This window comes from Caretta caretta, chromosome 3 (genome assembly GCF_965140235.1).
Source record: "Caretta caretta isolate rCarCar2 chromosome 3, rCarCar1.hap1, whole genome shotgun sequence".
Lineage (NCBI taxonomy): Eukaryota > Metazoa > Chordata > Testudines > Cheloniidae > Caretta > Caretta caretta.
This window is the reverse complement of record NC_134208.1, coordinates 45,345,956-45,361,162: the sequence shown is the minus strand read 5'-3', so window position 1 is coordinate 45,361,162 and position 15,207 is coordinate 45,345,956.

Sequence of the window (15,207 nt, the reverse complement as noted above, 5' to 3'; positions counted from 1 at the left end):
GTCCAGTGACAGGGTTTCATGGGGTGCTCTAATCACCACTGGAATTCCTCCTTTTGGTTGTGTCTGGGGCTTAGTTCTGCCAGTCTGATGGCCCTTCCTCTGGTTGCACTCCACCTCCCTCTCTCTCAGTCTCAGTCTCATTATCTCAGGACGCATTGGCTCTTGCTTTGTGGCTTGGCCTTCCAGCCAGGTCATTGTAGTTTTCCCATTCCAGAATGGGTGTCTAAGTCTCTTGGACCCACTGTTCCAGGAAGTCTTCCCTTTCACTGCTCTTTAACAGTGTCACTTCCCAAGTGGCTGTTAGGGGAACTCAGGTCTGCCATCTATGCTGGGTTTCAGCGCAGGGACCCTACAACAAGTAGTCAAGGTCTGCACACACCCAAACCTCTCTGTTATATCACTGGGCTACTTTCCATCTTGCCTTCTATCACCCTGCGACTGACTGTAGCCTCTATTTGCACCCACTTCTAGTCTCAGCTACTGGTATTTATACAGATACCTCCTGTTTCTTTCCAGCTGAGCTTCCTCTCTAATTATTCCTCCTTGCTCCCTGATTCCTCCTCCACGTGCAGCTGCCTTAACCTCTTCATGCCTTGTGTGGGGTGGACACCCCATCACACAGGGGTATGCATTTATGAAGGATTATTAAAATGCAGAACTTGATACCATCAGAAGGAGTAAAGTAGAATGGTAAATCTCAGGAAATATTACTACATGGGTTATTTGACCTATCTTTTCCTCTAACCCTATCCACATCATCAGCATGGCTTTTACTGTAGCCACTTTTAACTTTTACTTTTAATATTTTGGAACCCGATTCTTCACAAGCTAGCCTGGCTATAATTCCCATCAACTTTTATTTCTGTAGCTTCCTCTCATAACACAAATATGGTTTTTAATCATGCTTTAACTCTGACTAAGTCACACTCACCTTTTACTCATTGTAGAGAGTCAATAGCTTCTCTTCACTTTCTATTATAAATTTGTCTTCCATGTCTTACCTCAACACATTAAAAATACTCAAACTGTTCTTCCCACCTACAATTTTGCATGTGTGATCTGTGTCCGGAGGAAAGTTTTTAACCAAATTTGATAATGTTTTATTAGGTCAGTTTTAATGCTTCTAATTCAGTTTTAATAAACAGTGAAAGCAAAAATGGATGCAATGATGAATGTCAGGTTTTTCTATTGCTTCTGTTTCTGACAGTGACTGGACCTGCAGTGATCACAGGTGCGAAAGAGTTTAAACTAAATGACATTTCTGTTTTCTTGTGCTGGCACAAATACAATTTTGATGCCCAAGAAGCATGGATGGCCACTAGCCCCTAAAACACTGACTTAGTTAAGTAGTTTTAATGCATCTAAATAAGTGTGGAAATGCAGTAATATACTTTCAAAAATTCAAAACAATACCACTTTCCAAAAGCAAGTGAAAAGATAACACAGGCAAAGTTTTATGGGCTCTGTGCAATCTTAATTTTCAACAACAAAAATCCAATAATCTGAACCTGAATATCTAGTCCAAATTCTTCTTTTAAAGCTGGGTTGAGGTAAAGGAACACAATTTTAAAACCAGCCTTAGAGAAATTCACTTTCAATCCCGTTTTGTTGTCATATGATCAGGCCGTTGTCACTTTAGTCTCTTTACAATCTTTCAGACGTACTTCACCTTGGTTTGCTCTTTTATCAACTTGTTTGCTTTCCTGACTTTCCATGTGAAATTAACTGCACCTTTTCCCATCCAGATTTTAGCTTCTACTCCCTCTGCCTAGTTTGTGTTCTGTATGTCATGACCAGGTTTCAAAGTGTCATAAACCTTTTTTTTAGGTAGACAGGGAGCTTGTTCTGCATGGTCTGTTTAATATTTACACAGGTCCTCACCCAGTCTTGATTTTTCTTTTCTTCGTACCTGCCTGTTTTAGAAAAGCACATATCTGTTGATTCAGGTAGTCAATACTCAGCTTCTAATGTTTTCCCAACCACAATGGTATGATCTTTTCTTATTTTATATTTATATTGAACTTGATTTGAATCTTCCACATATGCATTCTGGAAAGGCACCTACCAATTTTACAAATATCTGCTGAATATCCAAATAGGCTAAGAAGAGCATTTGACACATTATCTAAAAGCTTTATTTTTCTTCTCTGGTGTCCCATTGTTACCTGGGGTTCTTTCAACCCAAAGCTCTTGGTAACGTTTACTCTGTGCGAGGTGGTGTCAGGAAATAAATCAGGGGAGACATGGCCATCTGACTGATAGATGGCTGGCACAAACAGTACAACGCAAAAGTGCTTTCACTTAAAGCTAAACTTTACTTAGTCTCAAGCACTTACACACATCCACGAAAAGTTAGTAAAACACCTCTAACTGTTGATAATTACCAAAGCTGAGTGTGGCTCTCACATGGCACAGCGGCAGGCTTCCGGTGGCCAAATCTTCCGTCTGCTGGTGGGAACTGCAAGATGTATCCAGAGGGAGAGTCCAAAAACAGTCCAACTACCTCAAACTTTCCCCCCTTATTTATACATTAGACATGTCCCTTAAAGAAAACTTGTTACAAGCAGTTTCAGTGGTCCAGCAAAAGGTTCCTTCTGATTATTGATTACCCAGGTGGGTTTTTCCAGAGTTTGCAGCCTTGAGGCCCCCAATAGACATTCCTGGGGCACATCCTGCTCTTCGAAAATGCATGTATCAGCCACTTCAACACAATTCTTATCAAGAAGGACGTGGGGTCAAGCCGCCCTCTCTGTGGCACCAAAAGACCCCCTCCCCTCCTGCCTTGGTTAAGCTAAGCCTGCTGACTTGGCCAATTTACAGCCTGCTGACTTGGCTGCTTTTAGCAATAAGCCATAGTGGTTTCAGGCACTTTACCAAAGTCTCCCCATACACCATCACATACATCCTTACCACACTCAGCTGAAGCTCCTACATGCATAGTGTTTTGATGTTACAGCTATCTTGGATCCCTGCTGGAGTACAGAATTGGCTCATATAGCATCCAGAATGTTACATATTAAAAATGAACATTCTTTCTGAAAAGTGATTTATACCTCAAATAACTAATATTAGTATAAAAGACGAGTCCTTGCAAATCCAAGCTAAGCCAAACAGTGCACAAATAAACAAAATCTGCAATAATACTGATCCCTAATAGGCCTGCTCCAAGATTTATTGTGTGTTAGCTACAATGTCAGAGTATGGTGCATGCTGGAACATTATGTTGGATTTAGGTCATGGTAAAGATGGATGTTTCTGGACCTGAAAGAAGAACAATAATATTTTAGCCTGCCTCTTAGCCTGACTACTGGTAGCATGTATTGGTAATGCTACTGGAACTTGGTAATCACCTTTGCAGATCATCCTTAATGTTCATGGATGTTTGTGAGTGTTCTACATGTTGCCACCTGTGATTAGACGGGCCTCTGGACTTAACTGGCAGTGTGCCAGTTGGGAAGATCCTGAGTGCTGCAGTCCAGCCTTGGAGAGTAAAACTCACATGATTCCTTGGGGAAGAGAGAAACTTCCATTTCCAGGGTTGAGGGGAGCCTCGGTTTGAATAAAGAGGCAGCAGGGGGGCTCCATTTTGTGGCGAGCTGAGACTTTGTTACCAGTCCTAGGGGATGGAAGATTGCTTTGTGGGGTTCTGTCCTATACAGGAGCTGCTGCTGAGAAACTGCTGGGGTTTTGACCAAGCAGGGAGCCAAGGGGGCAATTGCTGGGTTTCATCAGAGCCAGGGCAGAGACTATTGCTGTAACCAGAGCTTACTGAGGCTGGCATGCAGTGAAGGCAGCATGAGTAACCACAACATATTTTGTTTGGGAAAGTGTTTTCTGGGGAAGGGGGCTAGAAAAGAGACTAAGCGCTGGTCTACACTATGAGGTTAGGTCGAATTTAGCTGTGTTAGGTTGATTTTATAAGCAATTTGTCTACGCAACCAACCCTGTTCCGTCGACCTAAAAGGCTCTTAAAATCGACTGCTGTACTCCTCCCCGGTGAGGGGAGTAGCGCTAAAATCAACTGTGCTGGGTCGAATTTGGGGTAGTGCAGATGCAATTTGACAGTATTGGCCTCCGGGAGCTATCCCAGATGCTCCAATGTGACTGCTCTGGACAGCACTTTCAACTATTATGCACTAGCCAGGTACACAGGAAAAGGCCTGGGAAATTTTGAATTTCATTTCCTGTTTGGTCAGCATGGTGAGCTCAGCAGCACAGGTGACCATGCAGTCCCAGAATCACAAACGAGCTCCAGCATGGAGCGAACGGGAGACACTGGATCTGATTGCTGTACAGGGAGAAGAATCTGTGCTGGTCGAACTCCGATCAAAAAGAAGAAATGCTAATATATATGCCAAAATTGCACAGGGCATGGTGGACAAAGGCTACCACAGGGACACATAGCAGTGCCGCGTGAAAGTTAAGGAACTCAGGCAAGCCTACTAAAAGACAAAGGAGGCAAACTGTCGCTCCGGGTCAGAGCCCCAGACATGCCGCTTCTATGATCAGCTGCATGGCATTCCAAGGCGGGACCCTACCACTACCCCACCACTGTCCGTGGATACCTGCAAGGGGGGAGTTGCACGCAACAGGGAGAAGGATTTTGTGGATGAGGAAGAGGAGGAGGAGAAGAATGCGCATGCGCAGCAGACAAGCAGAGAATCCATTCTCCCTGGCAGCCAGGACCTTTTCATCACTCTGGAGCCAATACCCTCCCAAGGTGGGTTCCCCGACCCTGAAGCCGGAGAAGGCACCTCTGGTGAATGCACATTTGTAACTACAGTACAGGGTTTAAAAGCAAGAGTGTTTGATGTTTGATTTGCCCTGAAGAATTGGGATGCATTCGCGGCCAGTACAGCTACTGGAAAATTCTATTAACGTGTCTGGGGATGGAGTGGGAATCCTCCATGGACATCTCCAGGAAGCTCTCCTGGAGGTACTCTGAAAGCCTTTGCTGAAGGTTTCTGGGGAGGGCTGCCTTATTTCATCCTCCATGGTAGGACACTTTACCACGCCAAGCCAATGGCAAGTAGTCTGGAATCATTGCAGCAAAAAGCATGGCAGCGAATGGTCCTGGGTTTTGGTTGCATTCAAGCAAGATTTGGTCTTTATATTTCTGTGTTAGCCTCAGCAGAGTGATATTATTCATGGTCACCTGGTTGAAATAGGGGAATTTTGTAAGGGAACAGTAAAAGGACCCCGTTCATGCTGGGCTGTTTGTGCTTGGCTAAAAGGGATCATACCTGAGAATAGCCATGCAGTGGGGGGAGGGGTGAAGGGATCATCCCAGAGAATAACCATGTGGTGGGTAGGGGGAGGGGTGTGCTGCACATCCACCCAAAAACTGCAGCCCCTCCTTTTAAATGGCAAACCCAACCAGCATTGCTTGCTATGGAAAAGGAGGACTTTGCAGTTTGAAACCATTCCCACATGTTACAGGGGCATTAGAAGCCAAACCCGCGTACCTTTTGGCTTACCATGGCTGCCTGGAAACCGAGTTCTGTTGCCCAGCTGTGTGTGATGTGTCACCATACCGGCAGGCGCTCAATATAAAAGGCAAAATGCGACCTGGTACCTAAAGCACATGTGCTGTCTGCTGTGCATTGCTTGATTCACTGTGAAAGAGTCTCCCTTTTGTTCTCAGAAATGTATCATCTTAAATTTTACTCTCCCTTTTTATCCCTCTGCAGGTGCAAATGTTTCTATGCTCCCCCATCATCTCCGACCATGAGGTTATCACAGATTAGAAGGGGAAAAAAACACACTCGCGATTACATGTTTTCCGAGCTCATGCAGTCTCCTGCACTGATAGGGCACAGCTGAATGCATGGAGGCATTCAGTGTAAGAGCCAGGAAAGCATTAGGTGAGCACAATGAGAAGAGGCAGGAGACAACGCTGAGGCTAATGAGGGAGCAAACTGACATGCTCAGGCATCTGGTGGAGCTTCAGGAAGGGCAACAAGAGCACAGACCACCACTGCATCCACTGTATAACTGCCTGCCCTCCTCCCCAAATTCCATGATCCTCCTCACCCAGATGCCCAAGAACGTAGGGGAGGCTCCGAGCACCCAGCCACTCCACTCCAGAGGATGGCCCAAGCAACAGAAAGCTGTCATTCAAACAGCTTTGATTTGTAGTGTGGCTACAATAAGTAATGTGGCCTTGTCCTTCCCTCCTCCCCTCCTCCCTCACCCTACCCGGGCTACCTTGTCAATTATCTCACATTTTTTTCATTAATAAAGAAAGAATGCATGGTTTCAAAACAGTAGTGACTTTATTTCCATTGCCAGCTGTGATTGAAGGGGGGGAAGGTGGTTAGCTTACACGGAATTAAAATCAACAAAGGGGGCGGGTTTGCATCAAGGAGAAACACACACAACTGTCACACCATAGCCTGGCCAGTCATGAAACTGGTTTTCAAAGCCTCTCTGATGCACAGTGCACCTAGCTGTGCTCTTCTAAGCTGTGCTCTTCTAATTGCCCTGGTGTCTGGCTGCTCAAAATTGGCCACCAGGTGATTTGCCTCAACCTCCCACCCGGCCATAAATGTTTCCCCCTTACTCTCACAGATATTATGGAGCACACAGCAAGCAACAATAACAATGGGAATGTTGGTTGTGCTGAGGTCTAACCTAGTCAGCAAACAGCACCAGAGAGCTTTTAAACATCCAAAGGCACATTCTACCACCATTCTGCACTTGCTCAGCCTATAGTTGAACTGCTCCTTACTACTGTCCAGCCCGCCTGTGTACGGCTTCATGAGCCTGGGAATCAAGGGGTAAGCTGGGTCCCCAAGGGATAACTATTGGCACTTCAACATCCCCAATGGTAATTTTCTGGTCTGGGAAGTAAGTCCCTTCTTGCAGCTGTTCGAACAGCCCAGAGTTCCTAAAGATGCGAGAGTCATGCACCTTTCCCGGCCATCCCACGTTGATGTCAGTGAAAGTCCCTTGTTATCCACCAGTGCTTGCAGCACCATTGAGAAGCACCCATTGCGGTTTATGTACTGGTTGCCAAGATGGTCCGGTGCTAAGAAAGGGATATGCATTCCATTTATTGCCCCACCACAGTTAGGGAACCCCATTGCAGCAAAGCCATCCACTATGACCTGCACATTTCCCAGAGTCACTACCCTTGTTAGCAGAAGGTCAGTGATTGCATTGGCTACTTGGATCACAGCAGCCCCCACAGTAGATTTGCCCACTCCAAATTGATTCCCGACTGACTGGTAGCAGTCAGGTGTTGCAAGCTTCCACAGGGCTATCACCACTCACTTCTCAACTGTCAGGGAAGCTCTCATCTTGGTATTTCTGTGCTTCAGGGTGGGGGAAAGCAACTCACAAAGTTCCAGGAAAGTGGCCTTACACATGTGAAAGTTTCGCAGCCACTGGGAATCATCCCATACCTGCAATACTATGCGGTCCCACCAGTCTGTGCTTGTTTGCCGGGCCCAGAATCGGCGTTCCAATCTATCAACCTGCCCCAATGCCGCCATGATGTCCCAACTGCCACATCCCGTGCTTTCAGGAATGTCTATTTCCATGTCCTCCTCATATCATCCTCATGCTGGTGTCTCCTAACCAGCTTCTGCACATACTGCAGGATATTGTGCAAGGTGTTTACAATGCTCACAACAGCAGCGATGAGCTGAGTGGGTTCCATGCTTGACATGCTATGGCGTTTGCCCGGGTAACCCAGGAAAAAAGGTGCAAAACAATTGTCTGCCATTGCTTTCACAGAGGGAGGGAGGGAGGGAGGGAGGTAGGGGAGACTGACAACATGTACCCAAAACCACGCACAACAATGTTTTTGCCGCATCAGGCATTGGGAGCTTAACCCAGAATTCCAATAAGCAGCAGAGGCTGCGGGGACTATGGGATAGATACCCACAGTGCACCGCTCCATGAGTCGATGCTAGCCACAGTACTGAGGATGCACTCTGCCGACTTAATGTGCTTAGTGGGGACATACACAATCAACTGTATAAAATCGCTTTCTAAAGATTGACTTCTATAAAATTGACCTAATTTCGTAGTGTAGACATACCATAAGTGGTTTCCTTGAGTCTGAGAAGGGAAGTGGTCTTATTATCTAACCTGGATCCAGGGTTACTGAACTCTGGTTATAACAACTTCCATCTTCAGAGGGGTTATGCAGCTTGGATTGATCCCAGGTTAGAATTGTTCTTCCCCTTGTTACCTTGGCTGGACTACTTTACTTGACCATCAGAGTGCTGTCCCTGGCTTCAAGGGCTATCACGCAAGTGTCTAGAACTCTGAAATTCAGAGGACTGCATACTCAACATGGGATAACCAGAGGCAGTATACATGTAAGGTGGCTAAGGTTTATTTACTAGCATAGACTGCATTTATTAATTGATTTATTGAAGTGCTTCCAACTGACTTAAAGGGGTAACTGACTTCTGAGTTACACCTATTGCATAGATTAGCTCAGGTTTACCGCAAGGCATGACAGTCCTTGTGTACAGCGCCCAGGCTGGTGGAGGCACCTCCAAGATTAATTTCCTTATTAGTAAAAGAACTACAGCAGAGGGGTGGATAGAGGATTCCCAGGTATACAACATCACCACAGAGATACTCAGGATCTCCTTTACTGTCAACAACATCAGGTGCCTGGGCACACTGGTGAGTGTTACCTGCTCCTGACTAACTCGGGAAAGAAAGCGGGGAGAAGGGGGAGGGGGTTATATACAAAATGTAGCTGAGTACCCTTTGCAAACTATTATTTATTATTATTAATAGTATTTATTTGTATAATCATAGCTTCTAAAAGCCCCAGTCATGGAGCAGGACCCCATTGTCCTAGGCGCTGGACAAACACAGAACAAAAAGTATGTTTGAGCAGTTTGACAGAGTATAGCACTAGCTATTCTATTGATGCTGCATGAATGAACTGTATTTATAAATTCCATGAATTGAAGTGTAGCTTTTTTTTAAAATAAGTTTTCAAAATGCATGGCAAACATTTTGAAAGACTTGCTCACAGATCTAGACATGTTTTCTGTAAATCTGGTTATCTAATTACATTGGCTAAACTATTACAGATAAGTAATAATAAAAATATTACAGTGGTGTTCAGAAAGCTCAGTCAGAATCAGGCTCCCACTGTTATAGGTGGTGTACAAACACACCCCACTCACCAAGGAGTTTACAGTCTAAGATCCTGACTGTGCAAACCTTTTTGTGCATGAGTAACAATGTGTGAGTAGTTCTCACATGCATAAAGTTATTCATAAGTATCTGTCTATAGTTTTCATTAGTGCATTAACTGGTAGGCTTTGGACTTAGAAAGATAGGTGACAGGTGGCTGGGGAAAAGGATTAATATTAATTAAAATAGAATTAAAAGAATTACAAAGCACTCTGGAAACATATAAGTAAAATAATTTACTTTCATTTGGTGGTGTCATTTTATTTAAAATTAAAATTACATATAAAGCAAACTGTGGATCCCATCATCTAATAGGTCCCATTGCAAGCCTGGAACCTGTATCAATTATCTTTTCTTTAGAACATAATTTGAGTGTATTTAATACCCTTCATATAAAAGTGAGCCCTGAAGCACTTTACAAACTGATGTTGATCCATGGTTAGAAAGAAATCCTCAACCAGTGAGAACAAAACAATTTGAAATCAGACTGTCAAGGAAATCTGTAGACTCCAGATTCTCTGGGAGTTGCCTCAACACTACCTTCCTGATAACCTTGCCCAGAGATTACAGACAGGGTGATAGTCTGTGTTGCCTAAACTAGTGATTGTGTGTTAATTATATTGATAACTTAAGAATTTCTAATTAACACTCCAAAGTTTGGTATGTTCTAGTCCCAATTTCAGGCCCAGTATTATTAGAATTACTGTTTAGTTGGAAACCCCAATGTGCACAGTTGCAACACTCAAGCTAAGGAAAAAGCCTTTTGAATTTTCAATAATTTTATTAATACAGTTAGCAAAGTTACAAACACCCCAACTTGTAAATAACCAACCTCTCTCAGCACACCCTTTTCTGTGCAGGTGACCTGTTTATAAAGGCTTCTTCGTATTCTCTCAGATGGTAGGTAGTACCTTAGGATATGGGGCTGCTACCACAATGGTCAGGTGACCTCTCCTAAGTCAGTCCCTCAAAATTAATCAGTCTGAAGCTCATAAGAATGGTAAATTGCCAGCCTCAGAAATAATATTTTTCAGTGGACGTCTTCCAACTTATTCCTTTGAAACAGATGTCTTGCTGTTGACACTCTTAGATTTAAATTTTTACTGGTACAAAATTTGCACTCTGCCTCTGACCCCAGGTCCAGCCTGGAGTCAGATAGATTTGCAAATATTAAACCGAGAAACAAACTTCCAGTTAGTTGTAAGCAGAGATTTCCCATCTTAGAAATACCCATTATTTTTCTGAAGTTTAGTGGAAGAAATACTTCACCTTTGAAGATAATAATTACTTCCAAAAGAAACAGAATGTCTTCATAGTGATGTTGCACATCACAGCTGTAAGTTAAATAAACAGACATATCTATTTATGTTCTGTTGCATTGTTCAAAGCAATCTTTTGTGTTTCATCAGAAACGTCATATATTATAGGTAGTAAAAGACCACCAGGTTGATGATTGCTCTGTACCCAATAATATGAATTACTAGCTGGCTCACCACTAATTGTAATTAATGTCTTCTGCCTCATCTATGTAATTAGCTGATGTTGCTATGCATTTTTTTGCTACATATTGTGACGGGGCAAGGCCAGATGGCTATGGAAAAGTAGTGGGAGATAGATATATTAGCTCCAGGCTAAACAAATCCCAGGTACTAGGATAAGTGAAATGGCAGCTGTTCCAGGTCAGTTAAGACACCTGGGGCCAATTAAGAACTTTCCAGAAGGCAGGGAGAAGGCTAGGTTGATTGGGACACCTGAAGCCAATCAGGGGCTGGTTGAAACTAGATAAAAGCCTCCCAGTCAGTCAGGTGGGTGTGCACGTCAGGAGCTGTGGGAGGAAGTTGGGCTGTTGGAAAGGCTGAGTAGTACACACCATATCAGGCACAAGGAAGGAGGCCCTGAGGTAAGGGTGAAGTGAAGCTTGAGGAAGTGAGGGCTGCTGTGGGGGAAGTAGCCCAGGGAATTGTACATGTTATGTTTCTAAAAGGACAGCTACCATAGCTGATACTATTAGGGTCCCTGGGCTGGAACCTGCAGTAGAGGGTGGGCCTGGGCTTCCCCCCCCAACCTTTGCCCCCTGATTAATCACTGAGACTGGGAGACAACAGAGACTGTGCAAGGAAGGATAACTTCTCCTCACCTCCCTCGCTAGCTTATGATGAAAATGGCTCAGTAGACTGAGACCCTTGTCTCTAGAGAGAGAAGGGTTACGTGGAGGGTCCCAGTGAGCCTCTGAGGCGAGCAAAATCCACCAGGAAACGCAGGACCAATGGAGGCAAGGACAGAGCTTTGTCACAATATATAATCTTTATTTAATTTCTTTTGACTGTTCTTGAATTCAATATGTGAGTAAATCTATAAACAATACATCCTTAGGTGGATTGGTTAGGGCAGTTCCTCATTAGTCATAGAAATTGTAACTTAGACCAGTGGTTCTCAACATATTTACCATTGTGGGCTGCACATGCACATTGCCTCTGTTTTATGTGGAAGGCAATCATACAATCTGTATACTACCTACACAATATGTATACCCCTGAGGATGTCACATGTGCATGTGCTGCAGCCAGTGGTGAGCTGGAGCCGGTTCGCTGGAACCGGTTGTTAAATTTAGAAGCCCCTTTAGAACCGGTTGTCTGGACAACCGGTTCTAAAAGGGCTTCTAAATTTAACAACTGGCCAAAAGTGGTGCCATAGGCACCGACTCCATGGGTGCTCCGAGGCTGGAGCACCCACGAGGAAAATTGGGGGGCACGTGAGGAGGGCCACCCGCGCCACAGCAGGTAACCCGGGGGGCGTGCAGGGGAACCGTTCCCTGTCCCAGCTCACCTCCACCTCCCTGGGCCTGAGCACAAAGCCGCTGCTTGCTTCTCAGCCCTCCCAGGCTTCCCGCATGAACAGCTGATTCGCGGGAAACCAGATGTGGGGTGGTGGTGGAGAAGCAGAATGGGGCGGCACATTCAGGGGAGGAGGCGGAGTGAAGGTGAGCTGCAGCATGGCGCGGGGCGGGGAGCTGCTGAGCCCCCACCAAATTTTCCCCATGGGTGTTCCAGACCCGGAGCACCAACGGAGACAGTGCCTAAAGTGCCACTTTTGATGTGATCAGTGGGGGGAGTGGCCACACCCCCTGCTCCCCCCTATCTACGCTACCCCACCCCTAGGAGCCAGAGGGACCTGCCGGATGCTTCCTTGGAGCTGCCCCAGGTAAGCACTGCTGGGATTCCCCACCTCTCCCCCCGGCAGGTCCCTCTGGCTCTTAGGGGCAGGGTAGGCACCCACTACAGTGGCCCACGAGACCCTCCTGCCCAGTTCTGGGGGCAGTCAGGGGACAGGGGAGGGGGGTGGATGGGGCAGGGGTCCAGGGGGGGGCGTGTCAAGGAACACGGGGCGGGGGTTGGATGGGGCAGGAGTCCCAGGGGGTGGGGGTGGGCCACGACCCCCTCGTGGGGTGAGGAGGGAACTGGTTGTTAAGATTTTGGGAGCTCATCACTGGCTGCAGCTGTATGCTGATTGGGCCGCAAGTGGGCCGTGGGTTGAGAACCACTGATTAGACTGTCTGTACCTCCAGGAAATTTACAGCAGACCACCTCTTTCTGTATGAGTAAATGTGGCTGCTGCATATTTTTGCTATTCACCTTGTCTGTTCTAACCCCTTTCTCAACTTGAATCTGATTTTTTTTGGTTGTGCACACTGTAATGGGGGAAAGGTCCAATCCATCTGTAACTAATTAGCTACTGCCCTGTTGGCCTTTATAAACTCAGTAGGAAAGCTCAGTGGAGAGGAAATGAGGGAAAACTGCTAGAGGGTAGAAAGGCTCTGACAGGAGCTCAGGGTGGGCTGCAGAAAGGAATTGCAAGGATAGTGAAAGCTCCTGCAGGACTCTCTGAAAGGGAGGGGAAATGCTGTTTTGACAGAACTGACATGTTTTATGGGAATGTGTTGATGCTGTCCAAACTTCAGATAGAAACTAGAAAGCTGGCTATTCTGTGTGCCTGATTTCCTGCCAGCCCAGTCCTCCAGCTCCTTGGCAGCCTACCTGGGTGGGAAGCTGGAACTCTCTGGGCTCTCCTGGTTATCTATTGGCAAGCTGCTGGGCTCCAGGCTCCCCAGGCACCTCACCGGGTAGACAGACTTCCCAGTTACCCAAGTGTGGGGTAGCTGTCTACCAGGAAAGGCATGCGGCTTGCTCCCTGACTGGCCATTTCACCAGGCTGACTGGTGGGCCAATGGGTGGACTCCCAAGCTCCTTGGGGAGTTGGGTGGTGGCTCATTGGCTGGCAGGCTGCCTGGCTTTTCACATGGTCATGTGGTTGGCTACCTGGGATAAGCACATGATATCTCAAGGTGACCAGATCAAATGGCTACCTGGATTGCTGGGGAGCTGGATGGCTGGCCAGCAACTTGGGCAGCCTAGAAGCTGGAGAGCCTGGAAGCACATATTGTTATGGAAACACCAAAATGATCCTGCTGCCCAGCCAGCAGAAACATTTCAGTGCTTCTGAAACAAAATATTTTGGAATTTCCAGTCCTGCAAAAAAATTCCAAGTTTTAGACTTTTTGTTTTGATATGGGCTGGAAAAAACCCTCAAGCTCAGAATTTTTTGAAGGATGGAAATCCTGTTTCCCAGACAGCTCTGGATATAAAGTTGACAAAAGTAAAGATAATTATTCAGCAGAAACCACCATGTTTTGTGCCACTTTGGGTAGTGAAGTAATGTAGAAATGCTAGTGTTCAGCATATATTTTTGCAGCACCATCATAATGCTTTTGACACTACATGGTATTAAAGACAAAGGCCAACATTTTCAAACGTTAGTGGCTTAAGTTAGGCAGCTAAATCTCTATCCAAACCTAAATTGTTGGCCTGATTTTCAGAGATGAAGGTTCCATGTCTCCCACTATTCACAACATAGATAATTTATGTTAGACCAATTTTTTATTTGATTTTTAGGTATCTTTCTCATGCTCGCTGCAAAACTTGCCTGAGTGATTGTGAGGCAGCGTGTCAGAGCAATAGTGCCCCCTCAGGCCAAGGGTGGCACAGTCCCTAGGCTCACTTAGTCTAGCAGGGCTGAGAGTCTAATCCTGTTGCCCAAGGGTCTGAAAAGCCTTTCTCCAGTTCCAAGTCCAGCAAAGGGGTTGGCAGGGGAACCCAGGCCCACCCATTCCACTGGTTGCCAGCTCAAGGACCTTGAGCTAGGTCACCAAGGTCAAGGTTCTTTGACACTGACAATACCCTGAGCTTATTCCTACATTTCCCTGGATCTCTGCAGGCTGTCCTGCCTGTCAAACAGTTCATCCCCTCCTGGGCTATTGTTTCTGGGCAGTTCTTTAGTAGTTTGCTGGCAGGAGCTCACTAGCCTGCTCACTACTCTGGTAGTATCCCCACACTTCTGCTTCCCAGCCTTTTTGTCCTCCCAGTTGCCGTGAGGCTTCCAATCAGCAGGGACCAGCAGTGCCTGTATTAACTCTTGGGGCATATGTACCCACGCTGGTCCAGCAACCAGTAGTAGTAATCCATTATAATTTTACCTTATAGTCATTCAAAATTCTGTGAAATTACTCACTGAAGTATTTTAGGAGCAGAATTAACAGAAACAGCATTTGCTTAAACATATAAATGGTATACAGGCAGTCCTTGACCTTACGATGTTCAAGTTAGGATGCATGGCACTCATGCCATTTATAAATTGACACCCTGTTTTGACATTCTGACGTTGGTTTCAACTTTTTGATGCTCAATCTGACACAATGCCATGCCACTGAAAAAATTCATACACTCATATGTGCGCATCGATGTTCTGCGCTGCCCATCTCCCTGACTCAAGACGCTCAGTTGCTGTTCCAAGGCCATTTTTATATGATGAATCCAAACTTTTTCTTAAAATTTAGTGTTTCTTTGCCCATAATAATGGCAGAAAAAACATAAGTCTGGTGCAAGTGATGCTTCTTCTTCTAAGAAACGTAGAACAATTACTTTGGAAACAAAAATGGAAATAATTAAAAGATCCAAAAAGGGTGAAACACCAACTGAAATC